Genomic DNA, 25100 nt, shown 5'->3' with positions numbered 1-25100 from the left:
AGAGAGATATGGAATGCCAACATGAAGAGGAAAAGAAAACTAGGGAAAGGGGACATTCTAAGTTTTGGGGTTTTTTGTTTGTTGTATTTCGGGTTTTTTGAGAAGTAATTTTGTAACTTTTGTGGGGGAAGTTTTATATCTTCCTCTTTTTTAGATTTGGGATGTGTCTCTCTGTGAGGTAAGATGGAGTTACTGTAAATGCATAAATCCATTTCTCCTCTTTTTGCTAAGAAAATTGCCATTAAACGTGCTGCTGCTGCTCCCTTATTTTGTACCAAGTGAATGTTTAAATGTTTTAAATAAACATGTTTCAGCTGACTGCTGGGTGAGATTCATTATAGCCTGGAGGAACTCAGTGGAACTGTTCAAGGAGATCTGGTTAATATCCCCACGATTTATGTTTGCGGTAGAAATTGCACTAACATTTACACAAAGGGCATGGTTTGGGGGCAATGGCAAAGCCCAATTGAAATGGGAATTTGCACTGTCAATGCCCACTAATGAAAATAGCTACAGTTCAGTGCCCTTCCAAAAGTATAATTAAGCCCTTCAAGTGACATGTTATTTTCATGTTTTTACTGTTAAGATGCAAATTTTTCTTGCAAAAATACTATTTTTTGGACTATTACTGTGCAAAAATAATTAAGAAAGATAATACTAGGCTGCGGGATAACTTCTGAAAAGACGTATGTTGGCTTTTCTTTCATAGGCTTTGCCAGTTAAAAACAAACAAACAAAAATCATGATTGTCTCAATGGTTCTATTTTTTGAAATGACCTGTGAGTTATCATTATTGTGTCTAGTAATATTGTAGAGCTGCAGTGCTTGGCGCTCTAAACACCTGAATGAGTTATACTTGAGTGGAGAAGAAACTTCAGACCAAAAGTTGTGCTGCAAATACAGTTCTGCTAAAGTCCTTGTGGGTTTCCTCATTTAAGTGATGAGAAAGCCAGTGCGATATCTCTAACACTTGGTTTGCTAGGTTTTTAATTTTTATTTGTTTTTGCTTTCCTAGTTCAATGGTTCTCTAACTTGTTCAGGAAGCAGAACATCCTGCAATTCAAGGTGCTCTTTGTGTCACATGATAAAATATAAATGTATGTGTTTTAATCCAAAAAAACTCTGATTTAGTATAAAAAGACATATTTATATCTAGATGGAGCTACCTAGATAAACAAAATGAGTATTTATGCATTTATTCTATTTATTTACCAAGAATATTCAAAGTTGGTGTTGTAAATCACATTCCCTTGATCTTATATTTATAAACAAAACACGGCTGCTTCCTGATTTCCATCTAGGACTGTTTCCATCTTTTCCTGTTAGTATTTTCTACTTGTTCACTCACTTTTGTACCCAGCAGATAAGATGCAGTAGCTGATGTTTTAAGATAAACACACGGGACAAAAACCTAAAATTTAAAAAATTCTACCCACTTGTTTGATATTTTTTCTGAGTTGGGAAATGTTTATTATTTTACATTAGCACTGAAGACATTAGTCCAGCTCATAGTCCAGCAATAACAGATTTGAGCATGGCTTGAGAACTATTCTCATTTTAAATTGAGAACTCATTACAAAATCTAATTGCTGTTCAGAAGATAAAGAAAGAAGGTACTAATACAACCTACAACCTAAGGTTAATTGAAAGATAGCTACGAACAGGTTTCCTTTTTTTTTTTTTAAATCTTTATTGAGCTCTGACTATGTGCCAGGCACTGATTTAAGCCCTTTACATGTATTAATATTTTTAATCTTCAAAATGATTCTGAGCAACAGACAATATTCATTCAAATATTAGTTCATTTATACTAAGTACTAGACACTATTCTGTGCTTTGGGGTTAGAACATAAACAAAACAAAGTCCTTGCTCTGCTACAGTTTATAATTGTCATCAGGGATACAATTCTGTTTGCATTTAAATCTCTGCTCCACCTCTTACTAGCTCTATGACCTTGGGAAGATTATGTAATCTCGCTATGCCTGGGATTCTTTATCTGCAAAGTGCAGATGATAACAGTCCTTATCTTAGAAGGCTGCTGTGAAGTGATACGATATGATATTAATAAGTTATTCATTGTAAAACACAGAACAGTGCTTGGCAGACAGTAAGCATGATACAAGTGTATGTTCATCATCACGATCATTGTCAACATAGCAAGTACATAAAGTGCTTCCCCTGTTAGGTACAGAGGGACATGGGACACATATGTGTATATATGTGGTGATAACTGATATGAAGAAAAATAAAACTGGGCAAGGGAAATAGAGGAAGACTAGTAATGGGTGTCGGGAGTTCATTTTATATAGGTGGATGGGAAAGCCTCACTGTGAAGGTGACATTTGAACAGATACTTGACAGAAGCAAGGCACCAGCATGTGGCTATGTAGAGGAATAATGAGCCAGGCAGAGGGAACAGCATGCACAAAAGACACAGGAGGGAGTACGCATGGCGTGTTCCAAGAACAGTAGGGACAACAACATGACTGAGAAAGGCAGCGTAGTCAGAGAGGAGGACAGAAGGAGCAGGGATCATATCAGGAAGAGCCTTACAGGTAGGCCATGATGAGAATTTTCTATTTCAATCAGAATGTTACTCTGAGTAAGTTGAAGGCCTCAGAAGAGATCCCCCAATAATTGTACCCACCCAGGTTTTAAATAATTGGTGAAATAAAGCAAGGGGTTTTCAGCCGTTTTCCTTTTTCTCCCCCTCTGTAATATATCCCAAGCAGCAGAACAGTATTTGGCACACATTAGGCTCTCAAAAAATACAGGATAAGTGAATGAAAGAAGTTCTGTTTTACAGTAAAGGTGGAAGCCAACATACCAGCTTGATTACTGGCAAAGTTCCATTTGATAGATGCTGTTTTAGGATCGCTAGCCAAGTGGACTTGCTAACACTGAAACCCCAATATTAGGCCGAAAGAACCACTGATCAGTCACTCCACAGGAGCCAGGCGATGGGAAGAAGGCTTACCTGATGGCAGAGCAGAGGGAAGCACCTGCTTTGTGCTGGCTGGCCCCCTTCCAGGAGGGTGAAGGGCCATGCCTGCTTTTCTGTGTCATATTTATCAATCAGCTAAGTCCATCCATCTTCCCAGAAGCCCAGAGTTGTCTAGAGGCAGAGAGGCCAGGAGTGTGCTTAGGGGTACTCCCTGTTTAGGAGAACCGTGAGAGAGGAAAAGGTATGTCTCTCTAACCACTGGGATGGTCACACATTAGAGGATCTAGAGAAGGGAAGGACATTCTCTGGTTTACATTTGAAAAGGGTTTCTTCTGTTTGCCCCTCCATATTCCCTCGTTACTCTCCTGCCCTTGCTGTGTGCCCCGGGGTCATAGGGTAGGGGTTGGACTGTAAGGAGGCATCAAAGAGCTCCAATCTGGGATCAGAGATATCACACTATCTTTTTTTTTATTTCCCTAAAACCTGTCCTTACCTTTGTAAATTCTTCTTTTATTAAACTGTCTTCAAATTACCTGGTCTGCTTATGCCACATCTTTCCTGCCGGGACCCTGACTGTTATATCTAGTTACCCTTGATGTTTTGTGGGAAAAAAAATATTGGTGGGAGGGGAGTGAGCGGGGGTGGGGGGCAAGTTTAAAAGCAGCCCAGTGAGCGCCATGGCCACCGTGCAGCTGAGAGAAGACTGTGCCCTGCACCCGGTGCTAACCATGGAGGTGGTGAGCGATGGTCGGAGTCGGGATTTCATTTGAAGGTAGAGCCGAAAGGACTTGCTGATATGTTGGAGATGGATTATAAGAGAAAAATGTCAAAAAGACTCGTTTTGCAAATCTGTGGAACAGAAAGTTTCTATTTAGAGGTCTGACAGAGACAGACTTGACTGTGGGGGGTTTTGTTGTTGTTTTCAGAGGTGACAGGATATCCTCAAAAATTTGCAAGATTGCTTTAGCAAGTTTTTTTCCTATTGGTTGTGTTCATCTCAACACAGTAATTCCTAGAGCCTGTCCTGTGGTTTTCTGCGGTTTCGTCAATGATCTCTAGAATGTCTTAGATATTTCCACTCAAGTGAATAAATTTTAACCCACTTTAATTAGAGGGGGAGGGGGAACCCGTGTATACGCCACACAGCCTTTTTAGGAGAAGGAGGAAAAGGGAATGTTTTAAAACAAAGTACTGAGGGATGTTGCAATTGCAAAACTTTTGGTTAACTGCTCATGCACAGATAAACCCTGTTTCTCAGCAGTCAGTCTGCTCACTGGCTCCAGCAGCCACACAAATTGATTGTGACGCGTTCAGCCTAAACTATCGTATGATACACATGGTAGTACGTATCATAGTATGTTCAGTAGTCTCCTAATAATACATGGATGTGTGTGTGTGTGTCATGAAACAAAAACTGAGAAGACAGAAACCAATTGCCAGGCAGAAACCAATTGCCAGGATTATTGGTAACTTTTATTTTCTCATTATACGTGTCCACATTCAAAGTTTTCTCAAATAAAAAGCTATTAGTTTTACAAATAGTTTGTATTCCGATAATGCATCCTCGTATTGGGCTTACCTGACCATCTACCTAAAATAGTGATGTTCTATCCCCCACGCCACTTTCCCACAAGTGTAGACACATACTGCCTAACTCTTCTTCATAGCTTATATCACAGCCTGAGGTTATAAAATGTGTTTATTGCACAATTCCATCAATAAGATTTAAGTTCTCTGAGAAAGAATTCTTTCCTACCTCGTTCACTCTTCCACTCCCTAGAATATAGAAAAGTGCCCAGCACTTAGGAGGTGATCAATAAATGTTCTGTAATTAACACACACACACATTTATTTCAAAGGTATCTGGCAGCAGAAAGAAATTATCACGGTGATTCTAAAAATTCTATAGCACTAATAGGAGTATTAACTGATACAAATTTTCTAAGGAGAAATTTTACCAAGCAGTAAAAAAAATAAAATAAAATAAAATAAAACCAGAAAGATCATGACCTTCGATTCAGAAAATCTACTTGTAGGGTTGAAGAAGGAGATTCAGACAAATATTTATTTACATAACTATTTTTGTTGCATTACTAGTATATAATAGCGGGAAAAATAAGGTTTGATTAAATACATTATGAAGAAGCCATAAAATAATTAATCATTACAACAATTAAATTGCTGTAGAAAGAGGTGTATCATGCATTATTAGTTTTAAAAAGTGGGTAACATTGTAGCATGTTCAGTAAATTTCTCATACACGGGAAAACTTTGGGAAGTGTGTACTCCAGAATATTAACCGCAGTTATTTCTGGGTTGCAAGATCGTAGACATTTCAGAGTTTCTTTTGTGTGCTCGTCTACATATTTTTAAATGTCTACAATAAACTAGTGAAACAGGATAGGATGCTTTATTTTGTTTCATTTTTAAATAGTGTTAAAAATTATTATAAGCAATCAACATGGATTTTTAGGACTCACAACTACAGCTAATCTCAAAAAAGAAAAAGTAAAATTTGCAAGTGAATTAGAATCACAAAAAGGTCTGCATATTTTCTGTCTTTATTTCTGTTACCCAAACATTTATCTGAAGTGGAAACCACATTTCTCTCTTGGCTCCAAAAGGGATTTGTAGAATTACTGCCTTCTGCCAAAAGAAATTAATATTACAAATAATAAGTCGGTCAACAACAAAACCTTGGGGGGGTAAATAGAAAAGCCACAATTCATCATTATCCTTGAGTGGAATATGCAGATGTTGAAGGCAAGTGGAGAACTCCTCTTTCAAAGTCAAGTCAAATAAATGGTATTGAGCACCCCTAGCTGCACAGGACCCACTAAACTAAGCTCTGAGGAAACACAAAATGTGTGAATCAAAGTCCTTTCTTGCCAGAGACTATACTAATTCAGCTGAGGAAATTCTCGTCAGGAAAACTGAAGTGAGTAGGAGTGAGATGATATTAGAGGTGGAGTGAGTTGTGGGCAGTATAGGTTACTCCCTTAATCTGAGCCACGGGTTGCAGAAACATTATCTGATAGTTGAATCAGCCCTGCAGGCATGTTAAGGCACTTATAGTGCTTAAAGATATGTTTGAAACCTTATTGAGTTCATTTCAGGCATAGCACCTAGCCCAATTCAGAAACGTAAGATATCTGTTCCTGTAGGTATAGTTTTTAATCCTTACATCTCCTTGGATCCCTTCTTTTTTTTTTTTTTTTTTTTTTACTTTTATTTTGTTGGGATGCTTGGATCCCTTCTTGAAAGTTGACCAGCATTTGTCAAACAAAAAATAATCCAGAGAATACTTGCTCTTTAATGACGAATATTAAAGTGTTGTGCTGCTAAATTTTAAGAATGGTAACTTTTGCAATTCTCAGGAAATAGCTGCTAGATAGGATTTCCTCCCAAGCCTCTTTCTTAAAGCTTTGTCCTGCTACAGTTTATCAGCCAGGGACAAAAACAAAGAAACAAAGTATAGGGAGCTAGTATTAAGGCAGGGCAGGAGAGACCAAAACAAGTTAGTCTATCATCCTGGGAAGGCTGGTATAGATCGGTGCCTGCAAGACCCTGATTGCCAGGAAATTGAATTTTGACTTTATCCTGAAGATAATCAGGAGTCCTTGATATGGAGACAGACTAGAACTTTAAAATCAGCCTCTAAATTTCAGAAATGGAACCTATTGATAAGAGTTAATTTTCAAGATGAATCTCCAAGCCTGTCACACAATTTTTATCAGTCTCCAGATTAGTAATGGGTGACCTGGCTGTTAGGCTGGCAAGAAAGGAGTGTGTGTCATATCAGGGACCACCAGAGACACCCAGGTCAGTGTGATTTGTCACTTAAAGAGGGATGCAGCCTGAGAGTGTACCATCCTCCAGCCGCTGAGTCATCCGCTCTGGTAGCTATTTAAACAGAAGCCTCCAGGAGACACAATCAACACTCCACTCAGACAACGCCCAGACCTCCAGAAATCACGTGTGCAGCCTGAATTGCCATAGACAAGTGCAACTGTAAAACAGTTTCCAGCCTCTTTTCCCCATATTGTCACACTATGGGTTCTGACTTCTGGCTGCTTTGGCACCAGAGGCCACTAATTCCTGTTTGCAGTTTTCTCACGGCAACAACGGTCTTTCTGCCTTGACTTTCTTGTATTTCCTTCTTGCTAACAAAGATTGTTTGACCATCTATGCACTGAGCTACAGGTAAGGGTTGGCTAGAGGATGAATAAGACATACTCCTTTTTTTTAGGAACTCACAGTCTAGAGGAAGAGACTGTCAGAAATCAGGCAACCACAATATGCAATGTGATGGCTCTAAGGCAGGTAAGTACAAGATGATGGTCTGGACCTTAATTTGGGGGATGGTATCTAAAAGCCATCAACCTCTGTGTATACCATCTGGGAGGAATTGAAAGGATGTGGGAACATCAAAGGCATATGGGAGGACAGACGTTTTAGAAGGGCTTTTCAAATCTAATGGTGTATTCACATTTCCACCTGTCTGCCAGCCCTTGCCCAGTTTGACCTGGGCCCTCCCTGCTGGTCTGTCTGGCTGTGAATACTGTTGATGGTTCTTTTCCCTGCCCATCCTCCAGGTGTTCCTTTCAATGTGTCAGATGAGGACTCCCTTCACATTTGGCTGTCATTCATAGCCACAACTGTCCTACGCAAAAGAACTGGCTTTGGCTTTAAACATTGCTTCCTGGCTGGTCTTCTCCATCACTCTGTTAAGGAACCTGACTTGCCATTTGGTATCACATGTCCTGCAGGTGCTCCTGATGAAACCGCTAAAGGAGTTGGATGTGACTGACGTCTTTGGGAAAGACAAGAGTTAGCATGCCCATGCAGTTGTGTCCAAATGCTGCTCTTATCTCCCAATGGAAAGGTATTGTAAATAGAGACAGCAGTAGCTTATTTAAAATACAAAATATGAGCTAGGAGCTTTCCTAAGCACTATGTAAAAGTTTTATTTAGTTCTCACAGTAATATCATCCTTATTTACAGTCCCATTTTATAGACTTAGAAAATTATGGCTCAGAGAGGTTAAATGACTTATCCAAGGTCACACAGCCCTACAAATTTTTGTTTAGCTTGAATCTGAACAAGGTCTATGTGATTTTAAATCTTGTGTTTTTTAAAATACTGTAATATTTCACAGAAGGAGCCATGGAATATTAACATGGTAATAAGATTTCCGATTCCAGTCTGATTTGATTATCAGTCTTCCAAGAGTGATATAATGTAAGATGGATAGCCTGAGTCTCTGAAGCTTTGTTCTAAAACATGCTACCAATCTGAACAAATTGATATGGAAGGAAGCAACCAACATATACTAAATTTAATTCATCAGATGAAAATGAGGTTAAATATATTTACATTCCCAGAACTTTTAATATGGAAGAATAAACCACACACCGGGAAAAAGAAGAGAAAATATGCCTGTTTTTATGACTTGTTGATATCTATGGGGTTTTTTCTTCAGCCTCAAAACAATTTACAGCATTGCCAGCAGCATTCAGTACATTCAGAACAGGATCATTTCTCCCACAGCTGAACTAGGTCCATGCTCGGAACAGCACCGAGAACGGCTTCCAGCAGACATGCCAGGCAGGGAGTAAGCCAGGGTCAGCTAGTGAAGACGAGGGCAGGCCATTGAAAGCAACACGGTTTATGTAAGTGTGACCTCATTGCTTCCACTGGAAATGGGTCAGATTCTAGTTGAGAGAACCAGGGGCCTTAATGACCTCAGTGAGATCAGACTATGGCTTTTCTTCCCATCCCCTCTGAGAATATGGTCCTGTGACGACATAATAGTGTTTGGATTCATTTCAACCCGCCACGTTTCCCACTCCCTTCTTGTTTTCTCATAGTTGATTTGCTATTTTTTTTTTTTTCTTTTCAGTTAAACACGCTACAGTAAACAGGATACATTATATGACAGACCATGAAAATTTACTATCAGGAATAGGGAAAAAGTATGGAATAGAGAAAGAAATAGGTCTTTTTCGCCTCTCACAGCTGTGATTCAGTTCTGACTCAAAAGGATGTGTGCCACCTACTGAATCACGGAAACCACTTCCTGTAGCTGTTTGGTTTATTCTTGAGGGGCATCAGGCCAAGTCCTGCCCTGCCCTGACCCTGACTGGCTTGTCTGAGCCAAGGCGTTCACATCTTGAGGTGGTTTGGCCTCAGACTCTTGAGAACATTACATATTAAATTACAAGTGTTTCGTTTCCTAGCAAGGAGTCTTTAGCAACATGAAAATGAACGTGTGTTATTTGCAAACCAAGTCTATCATTACTCGACCTGAATATCCTCACTTTTTCATAAGGTATGTATTCTGGATGACCACTCTCAAGATCTGAATGTACACTGGCTCTGTTTTTCCTGAGGGCAATTTGGGTAGTCTGTGGGGTGGCATTAACCAGAAGAGGCTTCAAGCATACCCTTTAATCACTGAAGCAACACTAGACTTGTATTCATTCATTCAACATAGTTTTTGAGCATGTGCTTCTTGCCATGTACTGTGCTAGGCAGGGGTAGGGAATACAGGGCAATCAAGATAGTACAGCTCCTGACCTCATGGTGCGTACGTTCTACGTTATACGGGAACTATGCTCTCCCTTCAATGCAAGGGTCCTGCTTTGTTCACCAGGCAGTCCCAGCATCTAGCACCTGGCCTTGCACAAAGGAGTCCCTAAGTACTTGTTTATTGAGTAGATACATGGAAGGAAGGAGGGAGGGAAGGAAAGAAGTCACCTCACCATCACGTTTTGTTGTATTTTCAAGTGAAGACAAAATCATTCAGTTATTTGTTTTCTTCTATAATGAGATTTTCAAACAGACTACATGTTTCTGCTCTTAGGTGGGTCTGAAGATTCTACAGTGCCTCAGGACGCATGCAGTCTCTTAACCAGCGAAGTTCCAGAACCAAGGAGGCCCAGCATAAGTCCTGAGAATTACTTCTAAGAGTAAAAGGCTCTTTGCTGTCCTCCTCAGAATGGATCATAGTCCCTAATGACAAGGTATCTGTTATTTCTCTGGTGGTCCATGCCTAATAGATGTGTCAAAGAATGCAAATCCGCAGATCTGTGTAACAGTGAGCAAGCCATTTACCCACCTCACAGAAAAGTGAGAATTCAGTGAAGCTCTGTCTAAAGTGGTGGTCGGCACACAGTAGGCCTCTTGTAAGAAGAAGCCATCACTACTACTACTTCTTTATTTATCATGACCGTTACTACTTCTCCTATAACTTACGTTGCACCTGATAAGGCCAGCAATTTTTCCTGTGTGACCAACGTCCTACGTTTAATGATAGAATTCTATGGCTCAGTATATCTCAGCCACTCTAAACCCATGTTCTTCTGTTGACAATCATAAAAATCTTAAATTGACCCCCAGTTGAAATCCCCTTTTAAGAAGATGTCTACGTTACTAACAATGTGCTTACAAAGGTCTTAACAAATTTAATTTATGAGAGCATAAATAGTTTTTCTCCAACATAAAATTATAATACTGGATGTTTTTGTAAATTATGTGTAACCCAGCTATGTCTAGGTTGTCTTGCTCCTGCGTTCAGGCTATTCTCTACACATATGACATAAAGAAAAAGAAAAAGAATAGGACGAGCAAGAAGAAGATGAGAAGTAGAAAGAGAAGCAAGGGAGAAAAAATCCCCACCCAAAATAGCGAAGAATGTTGGAGGCTTTATTAAAAAAATGTTTAAGTACTGCTGGGGCATTTACCTCACCCCACAAAGATAACTCTACTCTTCTTTAAACCTTGACTACATTCCCTCAGAGTTTCACTTTCTTTTGGGGGGAGAGCGCTGGCCAGTAGTGGAGGATCTAAACCCATGACCTTGGGTTTATAAGGCTGTGTTTTAACCACCTGAGTTAATGGCCAGCCCCAGAGTTTCACGTTCTATAGAAGTTCTAGTATCTCCCTTCACATAGATTCTTCCTCACTTGAATGGCACTTTTCTTCCCCTGTGTCTTCCACATTGTCTCAGAGTCGGCCCCTCTTTCACCAAGATCAATTTAACCTCTCTGAGCTGCCGCGGTTCTCCTCACCTGTCATATCGTTTGGCTCAACAAAGGAACGGAAACTAGATCCTAGATGATGTTTTCAAAATCAAGGCATTATAACAGCTGTTTAGGAAAGAATCGTGATAGAAATAACAGCAAGGAAATAAATTGGTTCACAAAAATATCTCAGAAGCCCAACAATACTTTAAATCTCATCTGCATGTGCAATTTTGTTACTGATTTTGTTTTGTTCATCAACATATTCCAAGCATCTATACCTGGCCCATAGTAGATACTTAATAAATATTTATTGAATACATAAATTAGTTTGAGAGTTAACATTTCAAGTAAGACAAAATACCATTAGATTATTCTATTTTTCTACTTTTTCCCTTTAAATATTCTGTGTGAGGCAAATAGTCACACATATATTGGCAGGAGAGGACGCAACTTTCTGTCATTAATTTTCTATTATGTTACTTTAGGTCAAATGTCACAGAAAATTATACTGAACTCTTGACCAATGGATCTATTTTTTTCCATTGGAATCTTGGCCCAAATAAGAAATAACATCAAGGAGAAATTATTTTTTGGCAGAAAAATATCCTCTCTAAATTCTTGTGTTTTGTTTTGATTTTTCCTTAGTGATTGGAGGCCAGTTTCAATCCACTGAAGCATGGGTTCCAAGTTTTCAATCTGGTTTTCTTGAGTACTGACTGAGTGCCAAGAATGAGGCAATGACACAACATCACCACCAGGACACCCCCCCCACCCCCATCCCACCCCCTACACAGATACATGCCAGAGTTTGGGGCATAACTGGTGACTTGTAAGCTTCTCCTCAAAATATTTACTCTCAATATCATGGTTTTTTATTTCAGATGGATTCATTCTCTCTATCCCTAGCCAATTCTCATAACATTTCTCTCTAATATCTAATACACTGTCAGTGTATTCCAGACCCTAAGAAATATCATAATGGAACTATCTATTGACTAAAGATAGTATCTTCTACCTTTTCTTTCTTTCTTCCTATCAAAACTTTAATTTTGAAATCTTTGAGAGCGAAGCAGTGACTACAAATGTAAAGTAATTATTAAAGAAACAATAATTTTGTGTTAGCCTACTGAAATCAAAAGGAACTAGATATTTTCTGGCAGTCCCAAAAGAATCACATGTTTAATGCAGCGGAGAGACAGTGCCCTGAAGGAAAGGTGGCCTGCTGGAGAGCCACAAGAACGAACATCCACTGCAAGTAATATGTGCACTAGGTCTGGATGGGACCCATCTCCACTATGAAACTTGGGGCAATTCACTTAATCTGAGCCTTAGTTTCATCAGCTGTGGACTAGCCATATCAATGCTTCCTACTTATTTTGTGAATCTCCTTTCTTTTTTTTTTTTTTAAATTTTATTATGTCGATATACATTGTGGCTGATTATTGTAGCCCATCACCAAAACCTCCCTCTCTCCTCCCTCCCCCCTCCCCCCAACAATGCCTTTCTGTTTGCTTGTCGTATCAACTTCAAGTAATTGTGGTTGTTATATCTTCTCCCCCCCCCCCGGTTTTTTTTTTATAAACAATTGGGATTATATCAAACTAAAAAGCTTCTGCACAGCAAAAGAAACAATAAACAGAGTTAAAAGACAACCAACAATGTATGAGAGTTCCTTTTTCTCCGCAACCTCGCCAGCATTGTTGGTGGGACTGCAAAATGGTGCAGCCTCTATGGAAAATGGTATGGAGGTTCCTCAAACAATTGCAGATAGATCTACCATACGACCCAGCTATTCCACTGCTGGGAATATACCCAGAGGAATGGAAATCATCAAGTCGAAGGTATACCTGTTCCCCAATGTTCATCGCAGCACTCTTTACAATAGCCAAGAGTTGGAACCAGCCCAAATGTCCATCATCAGATGAGTGGATACGGAAAATGTGAATCTCCTTTCTAAAGTTAACTTTATCTGTTATTCCATGATACCATAAATCTCAGAATAATCTTTTCTTTCTTTTTTTTTTTTTTTTTTTTTGTCTTTTTCGTGACTGGTAAGGGCATCGCAACCCTTGGCTTGGTGTCATCTGCACCGCACTCAGCCAGTGAGTGCACTGGCCATCCCTATATAGGATCCGAACCCGCGGCGGGAGCGTCGCTGCGCTCCCAGTGCCGCACTATCCCGAGTGCGCCATGGGGTCGGCCCCAGAATAAACGTTTCTATTATAGCCAAATTCTCCATCATTGACAGGGATATTCACCTGGTTGGTTTGGCTTCTCTAATCCTGCTGGTGATGACACCTCCAAGGGAGCTTTTCGTCAGGAGCTAACAATGGCATTTAAGGTCACTTGTGCTCTTGGAAGAGAAAGAAGAATAATTTGGAAGGATACTAGGATCTAACCACCAATAATATATTTTTTATTTGGTCCTTGTAACTTCCCTGACAATGATGTTAGCTCACATTCGGTAAATCCTTACAAGTGCCACGGCCTTGTCATGCATTACTTGTTTAATCCTTGCACTAATCCTTTGTGATAGGGTGTGAGTTAGGGTGTTTGACTATAAGTTGCAGAAAAAAAAAAAAAAACTCCACTAACTAAAACAGTAGGGGCATTTGTTGGCTCACGTGACTGGGAGTCTAGAAAGACGGCAGCTTTGGGGTTGGTTGACAAATCCAGTGTTTCCACATTGTCACCAGGTCCCCAGGTTCTGTCTCTGTCCAGACATACAGTGTTGGATTTCTCCTACCACCAACTTCCCTATAGAGGATGACTGTCAGCAATAAACCTGCTTCTTTGTTCATATCTAGCACAAGAGAGAGAGTGCCTCTACAAACAATGAAAAAAAGTGAATGAAATTCCTTCTCCTTTTTATAACTCTAAACAGCCTAACTTTAGTCAGTTGCTTATCTCCGAAACCGCAGCTACTGGGGAATCAGAGGGAACATTATTATGTAATTAACTAAGGCTCATCTGCCTGAACTCAAAGGATTAGGATTATTTTGATTTATGTGACTGAATTGGAATTTACTCCTGGAGTTGGGGCAGTTCCCTGAAGCACATTGCCTGCTATACAGTGGAAGAGGGATTGAATTTGGGGGAGCAAATTACAATGTGAACTGCAGGTAAATACTGCTAATTCCCAATTTACAGATGAAAAAATTGAGACATGGGGTTATTAAGTAATTTTCCCAAGATCACTTTTGAGGCCTATCTCCAATCTTACAACTAAATTATCTCCTGTAAGCATTTCTTGAGAGCTTTTGATGTATAAGAGGAGCTCCAAGATAAGGGGAGAGTGTGCTTAAGACCACAGCACTAAACATCAAGAAATGGAGATCCACTTCCTAGCTGTGTAACTTCTTTAAAAATAGAAATAATAAAACCTACTTACTGGAGTAGTAGCAAATATTAAAATAGAAGAAGTTTCTCAATGTGGCATCACCTTAGGAACTTGTTAGAAATGCAGATTCTTGTTCCAACCCCAGACCCACTGAATCAGAAACTCTGGGGGTGGATCCCAGCAATATGTACTTTAACAAGCCCTGTATGTGTTTCTGATGCTTGCTAAAGATTGAGAACCACTGTTCTAACACACTGCCTGATACATAGCTTTATTTGTTATTGTTCTAAAGAAAAAGAGCCCATTGACTTTTATCTCCAGGCATTCACAAGTAGGAGAACTAAGTAGGGAAAGAAAGACAAAAGTTTAACACAGGACCAGCTGATTGATAAATTCTCTAATACAAGCTGCATATGGTGTGAAAACTGATAAGGGGTTGAATTTATTTCCAACAAGATAAACCTCAGAAGGCTTTATAAATTGGATAAGAAATGGAAAGGGGAAAAATAGTTATGAATTATAAAGCAGTGCAGATAAACTTCCTTTGGTTACTTCAAAGTATACAGAAAGTTACCTTAAATATTATATTAATACAAACTAATAAATTAGAGATCTCACATCATAGGAGAACAAAAAATGCATCAGATGTCAGAAGATAAGGATTTTAGTCCTGATGTTATGCTTCCCAGCTAGCCCTCAATGTCCTATTTCATAAAAAAGGAAAGTGGTTGGTCCCAATTCCCAACCAGAGCATGAGTAGACTTAAAGATTCCACTGGGGAGTGGGGTACACCCTGGTTAAGAAACACTGGACTAAATGGTCTCCAATCGTGACTGTAGATTAAAGAAGAAAAGAATAATCAAATGTAAAAGTAACACACTAAGGAAGCATGAAAATATTATTAAAACCTAGGTCTGGCCAGTTAGCTCACTTGGGAGAATGTGTGCTGATAACATCAAGGACAGGGTTCAGATCCCTGTACTGGCCAGCCAACAACAGCAACAACAAAAATCTAATCTATAAGCCTAACTCTGTTTTTTGTTTTTGTTTTTGCTTTTTTCTGAACATCCCTGAAAGTACTGTAGTACCTGAACACCTAATTAACCAAAGAAAAACATCTGTAATATGTAGCAGCTAAGATGTCACCTTCCCTGTGTGGGTCACAAAGTCCTTGGCAATCACTTCCATACCAGACCAGTGAGTATTGTTCTCCTTTTCCAGATGGATAAACAGAGGCAACATGAGAATAAAGGCCTTGCTCAGTGTCACACATTTCAGTCACCAAATGGGACACAATGGATGCCAGTCTTCTTATCCCTTCAAAAATAAAGAGCTTTCAAGCTCTTGCAGTCAACAGGAACTTCTGGAAAGGGTACACTGGCTAAAAAGGCATTTGTGTAAATGACATCTGCAAATAGGAGGAAAACCAACCCGAAGCAGAGAGTCTCACCTCTGAGTGAGTGAGACTTTATTAGTATATGAGACATTATTAGTATAATGACCAAAGCCCATAATACTAATAACAATAATAGCTAATGTAGCAGGTACTAATAATTGTTTGTTGAGTAAAATATCAAAGCTCAGTGTGAACTACTATTCTCTTTGGGGTTACATCCAAGGACTGTAACACAGCTAATCTACCCTGAAATTCTCCAGCTATGGGACTTCCTAACAGAAGCGCCCCCCAATGAGAACAGATTTATGCTCACTGTTCTTGTAAAGGCGACCAGAACTGACAGCATTGTAATTTTTATTCCTGTTTTATTACTGTTTCTAGCAACTTTAAATTACTGGAATGAACTCTTCTACCTTTACTTATTTCCCATTTACTCAAATACTGGAAACTATCTAAAATTTTAAAATGCCATCTTAATACTGTTGCAATGGCAAAACAATAGTGTTCCTTTCAACTAGGCTTGAGGTGGAGTAAGATACAAACATGTCTGAGATTAATTTGCAGTGGTAAATTCATTCCATATATTATTTTTAAGGATAAATGCTTTGGGGGCTTTACAAAACATTTCAGTCTTTTTAAACATCAGCTTACACCGATGATGCTCTCAGATGTTAGGAAATCTTCTGAAACAGAAAGTGGGAGGGGAGTGTTGAGGCAGGGAGTGGAGTGAGGCAATATTTCTTAGTGCTGTATGATTTCACAATTTGTTTTTCAATCTGTTTGGACTTCCAAAAAGGAAGACTCTCGTATGTCAACAAGCCCACGAACGAAAGCTTAAAATACTAGATACAAAACCATAGAGTTTCAAATATATGTACATATAAGTATTCATATTCTTTGATGGGATGCTGGCTGGCATTAATGTTTGATCTCCTGAGAGATGTAAATTTTTCTCTGACAGATTTACTAGCTTGCTTCAAGTGAACACACGAGCATGAACAATGCCTAATAAAAAAACATTCTGTCTTCTCCAAATTCAAAGTTAGAACAAGTGAAGGGAAATTCAGTGTTCCCTGCTAGACAGTGTTCATCATTCTTGTAGCCAGCTCACTGATGAAGACTGCAAACCTCTAACAGTTAGTAAAAAGATGCAGCAAATTCTCAGAACTAAAAGATAAACTGATTAGATTGGAAAGATGTGACAATGAAGTTGTTAACCTCTTAGAGTCCCAGATATAAAGTTTAAACTCTATGCTCTCCTGTTATGAAAAGGTCAATATAATTATGAACAAGAAGACAGATTCTGGTTCTTTCATGTTCCACCAGTCTGGGCACGCATGAAAATCTTTGCTGGTATTTACCAGTAAACCCACTCACTATTTCCAAGATTCTGTGTGTTTTCTACCCTCTGTTGAGCATTTTTGTTGCAGTATAGATATCTCAGTGAGAATAGGTAAGTGAGGAGAAAAGAAAAAAATTGAAGTTCTGAAATGGCATTAAGAACAGCAGCAATAAAATATAATCATCTGTAAAGGACAGCTTTGGAGTCAGGTTGTTTAAATAAAATGTTTACTTGGTTTGGTGTCAGGAGATGGTTAGAAGTTTTCTCTCTTGTGCATTTATTTGGTAAATTTTAGCTAATTAACTTTTCTGTGACTCCTGATTTTTAAAATAAGGCTAAAAGACAACGAAGACATGAATGTATTCTAAAAAGTAAATTTGCCAATTAAACATAAAGTGTCCTTGATAGATTATATGAAAACAAAATGCAAATTAAATGTTTTATTGCAAGTTTCAGAAGCAAGGATTTGAGATAATCTTCATTACTGTAGTATCGTTCACTATATATTCTCTCAATATTCTTAGATTTTTCTCATCTTTACTATGTTACTTTGTATTAATGTATATTACATTGTAATAATCATGTTTATTTATTTCAAGTCATAGTCTACTTTTCCATATAAATTAAGAATTATTCTACCGTACGGTTGTGGCCTTACCACAGCATTTTAAATCCTATACACTAACACTTCTGTGTAGAAAAAGAACACTACCACACAAGAACTGCGATGATAGTATGATAAGACACATGTCAGTAGCAACTTCCCATAAGAAGTTTTTAGCTTGTCAGAGCAGATATGGTACTAAAAATAAAATCCCGCCTCCCCTAAAGATCTTCTAGTCCCCCAAGCCATCACTTTAAAGTAAATACTGCTTATATTTTTTCCATATCTTGCTATTCCAAAAGTATTAATACACTTTGCAAGGTGTGCAACTCTTGCTAAGAGGTAGTAACTTAAGCAAAGGAACAAATCTGACTGGATCAGTGATTTGTCAGCAAGGTCTGAATCATAGGAGGTTGGTTTCTGGAGTATCCTCTTGGTCCAGAAAGTAGGAGGTGGTGGTCCAGCGAGCCAGGAATTGCCTGGCAGCATCAACATCTTGGCTGTTGCTCGGGATAGGTTGCATTTTTTGGCTTTTGCTCTTGAACCAAAAGTTCAAGTGTGAAAACCAGGACTGAAGCCTCTCTTCTGCTGGAGCCAGGATACCCCCAGTTCAGCCAGAAGTTAGTTTGAGGGTGGAGTGGCCCAGCATTCCAGGAGTGGCACATGTCAGCAGGAAGTGTGCCAGGGCTGTGTCCCAACTTCAGAGCTGGGCTCACCACACATCCTTCACTTCATTAATATACTGGATTTCTGGGCAACTGGGCAGAGACACTGCTGAGACAGAATCAAGATGTGACTTACATGCTGAGTCTATTATCTTAGCTTTGGGAGGCACAAATTGGATGTCAGGCTGTGGCATGTAGATTTCAGACCTCCTTCTCCACAGTGTACCTGAAAGTGTTAGCTGTTCTCTTTTGTTTTACCTTAAGAGTAAGGAGCTCATGTTTCCCTTTTGCTTCTTTTGTATAACCAGATGCTTCTACAGCAGTGGTTTCATGCCTGACTGCATCAGAAGAAAGCAAACACCTCCTGACCTACCCTTCTGATGCGACATATCCCCTTATAATGCTGGCATTTGATGTTCTCTTTAATAATATTATTTTTTTAAAAAACTACAATGGTAGGGCCGAGCCCGTGGCGCACTTGGTAGAGTGCTGCGCTGGGAGCGCGGCGACTCTCCCGCCGCGGGTTCGGACCCCATATAGGAATGACCAGTGCGCTCACTGGCTGAGTGCTGGTCACGAAAAAGACAAAAAAAAAAAAAAAAAAAAAAAAAAAACTACAATGGTAGATGTAAAAGGAAAAAAAGCAAACCAACTCTTTTCACTCTACTCTCACACTCAACACAGAACACTTCCAGAACCAGATGTGTTTTTCATGTCAGCCAGGTTTTCACCCCCACACTAAGCAGTTCTCCAAAGCACACCAACTGGGTATCCTCCAAATCAATTATGACACTACCCAGAGATACTGTCAGATCCCACAGGTTAAAGGTCTCAATCCCACAGGTTAAAGGTCTCAGTCCCATAAGACGTCCCCCCACTTTAGACACCATTCATAGTTCTCAGGTTGTGACCCGTGCCTCTGACCAACCAGCTATAAATTAGGGTTCCCAAAACCCTACTCTTAGGGTGCAATAATTTGCTGGGAGGGTTCACAGAACTCAGGGAGACACTTTAGTTATGTTTGCTGGTTTACTTTAAAGGATGTTATGAAGGATACAGATGGAGAGATGGATAGGGCAAAATACAGGGTGACATGGAGCTTCTGCACGGTCTGAGCGTGCCACCATCCCCGCGCCTCCACTTGTCAGCAACCAACCCAGAAGCTCATCAAATCTTGTTCAAGCGTTTTTATAGAGCTTTATCTCCAGCCCCCCACCTTCTTTCCTGGAAGTTAGTCGGTGGGGCTGAAAGTTCCAAACCTCTAATCTTCTAATCCCTTGTCTTTCTGGTGACTGACCCCATCCAGAGGCTATCCAGGAACCCAACCCTCACTAGCATAAACTCAGGTGTTATCAAAGGGACTCATTATGAGTAACAAAAGACATTCCTATTACTCAGGAAATTCCAAGGGTTTTAGGAGCTCAGTTACAGAAACCTCAGAGAAAGACCAAATATATTTCTTTTTTTTTTTTTTCCTTTCTGCCCCTGCAGGATTACCAAATATTTTTTTGTATACCACAGTAGTCTACACTTATGAGGGAAAAAAATCAGAATAGCACAGAATTGCACAATTTTAAGGAAAAGTCCACCTCACCAACCATCGGTCACTCTCACTGTGAACATTTTGATGTATGTTTTTCTTAACTTTTTCTAAACACATGCAAATATTATGTATGTAGGTATATCTGTGAGTTTTGTGGGTGTTTTTTGGGGGGGAGTTGTTTTGTTTTTACAAAAATGGGATCTCAACGTTCTCTTTATCTGTTAAAATGTGTATGCAGATGGCAGTCTGAGGAGGTGCCAGATGTGATTTGCCTTCCGCCTCTCTGCACCTTGCCCTGTGCTTGGCTCTGTGTGAGCTCATGACCGAGGAGTTTTCTTGGTGTGGCATGTAGGACCTAGGCCATGCAGCAGAGGTGTGGCCACTGACACAAAGAATGTCTGGTTTGCAAATACAAGTCATGCAGCCAAGACTCAAGTACTTGTGTTTCAGGGCCTACCACAGTCCAACATCAGATTGATTTAAACTTGCTTGTGGGGAACTTGTGAATGCATTTGCGATACATGATTCAGCTGAAGCTTTCAATGATTTCACTGTAGTGAAATCGGAATGAAACTTCCCAGTGGTTAAAATGTTGTGGTTCACATTTGCACTTCTGTTAGCACTGAAGGCAATTATGATGTGTGTGAAAAATGGTAACCTGATTAGTTGTTTGCACACAAAAGAGTCTTTTCACACATCTTAATTGCTTTTCTGTTAAAGAAAGCTTAACCACAAATCATAAAAGTGTAGCATCCCCTTGCATGTTAATTTCCATTTCATTAGCAGATGATATACCCTGAATATTGGCAAAAAGTGACTAAAGGCTCATATTTATGGGGAAAGTTGAGGTTAAGACACTGCTCTCATAGAAGAAAATTATACAAAATTACAGTTCACTCACAAATACATACATCTCTGTATAAAAATATTGTGAATTACTATTTTGAGATATTAAGAGACAAAATTAGAACAAATTTAGTTTAAAGATCTCAATTGACTCTATTGCCATTGTAGAATTAGGGAAAACTTCGTTCCATAAAATAGATTAAGTGTTCCTATCAGCTGAGCAGAGGGGGTTGGTTTTATAGACAGAAGGGGCAGAAGAAAGCAGAAACAAAGAGCAGAAAGTGGGTTGGTCATTCCAAAGTTACTTTTTTTGTAAGGCAGGGGCAAAGAGACAGGACAATAGAATGATAACTGATTGGTTAGTGTCAGATTACTTCAGGTTAAGGATTAAAACCAAGGGAACTTCATTATCATACCTATTGAAACTGGTCTGTTGGGTAAATTAGGCTGTTACCATTCTTTCCTGATTCTTTGGAAGCCCAGATAACTCAAATTTTGGTTTGGTGATGTGGAACTTTATCATAGGTGGCTCCATTTAGATTTTCAGTCGGGACTATTGGGACCTAGTGCAGGAGCTTAGTCCGAAACAATGACCTCCTGTAATTTTTATATAACAGAGATAATGTCTCAGGTTTTTCTTTTCTACATTTCTCTTGTTTACCTACATCAACCAGTAGGTTAATGAAAAATATTGCTTCCAAAAGAGAGAGGATACAGACTAGAGTAAAAAAGTGAATTAAAGTACTCAACAACTTTCCTGAAGGCTAAGGTAGAGAGACCTATCCTGAAATCCAACACTTGCAAGAGAAGAAACAGATTTTAAGCTGCATAAGACTAAGAGCCTGAAGAAGGCAGAGCACCAGAGTTTTGATCATAAACCACAGAGTGTGCAAAATGGCAGGTTTTCCCACCACTGAGAAAGGATATAAAAGTTTCTTCAGCTTGAAGGAGGGAGAGATCCAAAGGAAGGCCTGATTAGTGCCTACATGTTACCTGGTCCCTGAGAGGGGCCGTGTCTGGCTAGGCTAAGGCCTGGAATCCTCACAGCACCAATTGTAGCACTCCTATCCTGTTTGTGATGCCAGCTGTATAGCTAGGCAACCACACTAGTTGTCGGGCTCTTTTACCTGCTGGTAATCCTGTTGACTGGGCCGATTGTTGCAATAGGGCTGGGTCTGGAGCCCACAGATCCTCAAGTCCATTCACAGACTGGGTCACAAACCCTTCACATGCCAGGCTGAGTCCCCAGACCCCTCATATGCCAGGCTGTGTCACAAGACCCCTTACACGCAGGTCTATGAGCTAGGTAACTGGCCAAAAGGTCCCTGGAGCCATAAGTTGGAAAGCATGGCCACGCAGGGCCGCCCGAGGCAGACGCCCACCTACCTGCGCACATGCACACTAACTACACACACACACACACACACACACACACACACACACACACACACAATTTGCTTATGAAGAATGCTGAACCACACCCAACTGGACCTGAGGCAAGGGCCCTGACCAAACTATTCTATTTTCCCAACAGGGCCCGAAGGAGCCAGGGTGGGAAGGATGCAGAAGGCCTTGACCTGACATCTACATCTGCAGTTATGAACCATGAGCATCAGCTACAGAGGCCAAGTGGATTTGATTTTACTTCAACAGAGACCAGCAGGGACAGAGAAGGTGGAAGACCAAGGGCCCCATTCCCACCTGATGTCAGGATGATATATACATGCCTTGATTTCCTCTTCCTCTGCTCTCCTATCTCTTTCTGGGGGGATAAAAGAGTAATCAGAGTTAAATGAGATTTACCCAAAAGAGAATGAGTTTTGAATAAGCAAAATGCAGTTTTCCACTGGCAGTGGAAATTAGGCTGTTAAGTTAGACTAAGGTCAATGAAAGAGAAACAAAGCTACATGCTAGTATACCTGAGTCTGCATCTGGAATTTTCATGCCTACTTAGTATATAGGCACATGCACCACTAAACAAGCATTTGTGTCTGTGTCTTTTTTCATATCACAGGCCTTTGGAGACAAATAGACCGGGGCTTGAATCTCAGCTCCTCCTCTTAATAGTTGCATGGCTTTGGGCAAATTTCTTAATCCAAGATTCTGCTTTTGTAAACTCGAAGTAAGAATAGTGTCTTGCAGGACTATTGTAAGGATTAAGTGATACACAGAGCTCACCCTAAGTCCTAGCATATGGTAAGCCCTTAATAAATGCTATTTATCATGATCATGATTATCATAATTATTATAATTATATAATAACAATAATAATTATTATTATCATTGTGTGTTTGCTCATTTTGACTGTAAATCCCAACTTTTGATTGGCAGGATATAATTACCTGTTGTGCACATAGCATGTCACATCCAGCTACCAATATTATAAATGCTTAGAGGCCAAGGGGACATTTATGCACAGGTATTTAATGTCAGTATTTAAGGTGCATTCCCTTTATATATATATATATATACACACACACACATATATATATATATATACACACATATATATATATGTGTATATATATATATGTGTGTGTGTATATATATATATATATATATATATATATATAAAGGTTCAGAGAGGTTTCCTCTTTGCCAAAATTCTTTGGAGGCACAGAGCACTTGAGTCTTGCCCTAGTACTCACTAAGAGCAATACTTCATGCACCGTATCCGTCTGAGGCTCCTACAGGAGATTTGGTCATGAGTTAGGTTTATGAATACAGCAGCCCATATACAGTGTTAAATTAAGTTTGGCCTAAAGGTTTCTTCCAACATGGTGAACTGTAACCTAACTTGGTGGTAAATAGACTGTAACCTACTCTCATAACTTAACTAGGTGTGCAAACAGACTGTAGCCTACTCTTGTAACAAGTAGTCGAGTCTCAGCCAATCACAGGCAGCCAACTGTTCAAACCAGGTTCAAAGAGGCAAACACCCAGTTGTAACCAGTCTGGCTGTTTCTACACCTCACTTCCATTTACTGTAGAGCTCCTTTCTTTTTCTGTCCATAAACATTATCCAACCATGTGGCAGCCCTGGAGTCTGGGGGCTCCCTGATTTGCGAATTGTTCTTTGCTCAATTAAACTCTGTTGAATTTAATTTGTCTGAAGTTTTTCTTTTAACAACAGTAACTGAGTATTTATTATATTTCAACATTTCTGATGTGGTAGCAATACCTACAGCAAAGTCTCTGGGGCTTCCTTCTGATCTGAGAAGACTCACTAGAAAAAGAACCCAATAAGCTTCTGGCCTATGCATCCCACACCTCTATTCAAGGGTGGTTGAGTAATCCTAGTTCCTACCCCCCATACTGTCAAAGTGCAAAGCCTGCAGGAATTTCTGTCCCCAGGCAATAAAACTCAGTCCTAGGCTCAACTGGTCTGTGCCCTATTTGGCAAAAGAGGCATAAAGTCTTTACCTGATCTGTGGGTGGCCTCAAAGAAAATATCTAATCACTTGACTCAGTGAATTTATCTATAAAAGGGGGATAATGATATTGGGCCAGTTTGTCTCCATGAGGTATTATGTAAAGCTAAAGATTGCTTGCTGACAAAGTGCTCTGCAAATGCCATGATTATCTTGACCATCACTGGTTTATTCATATGGTGAATCAGCTTGTTTACTGTTTACTATAGCCATTGCCTATATTAACATTATATTATATTTTAAGTGTGGATAACAGCATTTTGACAGTGGGCTTCTAAATTTTATTCAAGATAGATATCTAATTCATTTGGGTCTCAGAGTCTTTCTTTCATTCCTAGATCCTGAAAAAAAGATGCTTCATTTTCATTAGAAAGGAGCTTTTCTCTTACAAAGTATGCAGTTCAGAGGCAGGCATGGGCTCGGCCAGATGAAAAAGGACAGATGCACGTGGCCAGATGACAGCTGAATTAGGTCTGCCCTGACTGGCTGTTTGGCTTAGTTGGTTAGAGCATGGCGTTATAACACCAAGGTCATAGGGTTCGGACCCCCACACCAGCCACCCACTAAAAACAAAACAAAACAAAAGGCCTGTCCTAATTCACTCAGATATTTTATTTCATCAGATTATTTTGTTGACAAGACATTTGTAGATCAACATTTGGCAAGTACTTTAATGAGCAGAACTGTGTTTTCTTTCAATTATTAATAAGAATAAATGTTCTTTGGTATATAGATACAGCATCAGAGTACCCAGAAGTTCCTGTATTCTTCAGAGCTCATTTAGAAATGTTGGTGAATCATTCTCTAGTCACACTTACAAAGACATGTATTATGTACACTTGTAGAATAAACACATACAAAGATGTAAATGATCACTTTTAACTTTAAAGGCGACTCTCTGACATTTGAAGCCATGGGAAAGAGTCTGGGTTTTGGGTTTTGTTTTGTTTTGTTTTTTGCT

General features: G+C 39.5%; 1 long non-coding RNA gene across 2 annotated transcripts; it reads left to right on the top strand.

Moving 5' to 3' along the window:
- The first annotated feature begins 6896 nt into the window (after positions 1-6896).
- Positions 6897-23204, top strand: LOC134370334 (uncharacterized). 2 transcript variants are annotated; one of them, XR_010022666.1, is made up of 4 exons: positions 6897-7148; positions 7715-7830; positions 9811-9970; positions 22243-23204. It is a non-coding gene; the product is annotated as an uncharacterized LOC134370334 (long non-coding RNA). The 2 variants fall into 2 exon arrangements; XR_010022667.1 differs by lacking the exon at positions 22243-23204 and adding an exon at positions 11618-12614.
- The last annotated feature ends 1896 nt before the right edge of the window (positions 23205-25100 follow it).

The sequence above is a fragment of the Cynocephalus volans genome, chromosome 2 (genome assembly GCF_027409185.1).
Source record: "Cynocephalus volans isolate mCynVol1 chromosome 2, mCynVol1.pri, whole genome shotgun sequence".
NCBI classification, from domain to species: Eukaryota; Metazoa; Chordata; class Mammalia; order Dermoptera; family Cynocephalidae; genus Cynocephalus; species Cynocephalus volans.
This window is presented reverse-complemented; position numbering and strand designations above follow the sequence as displayed.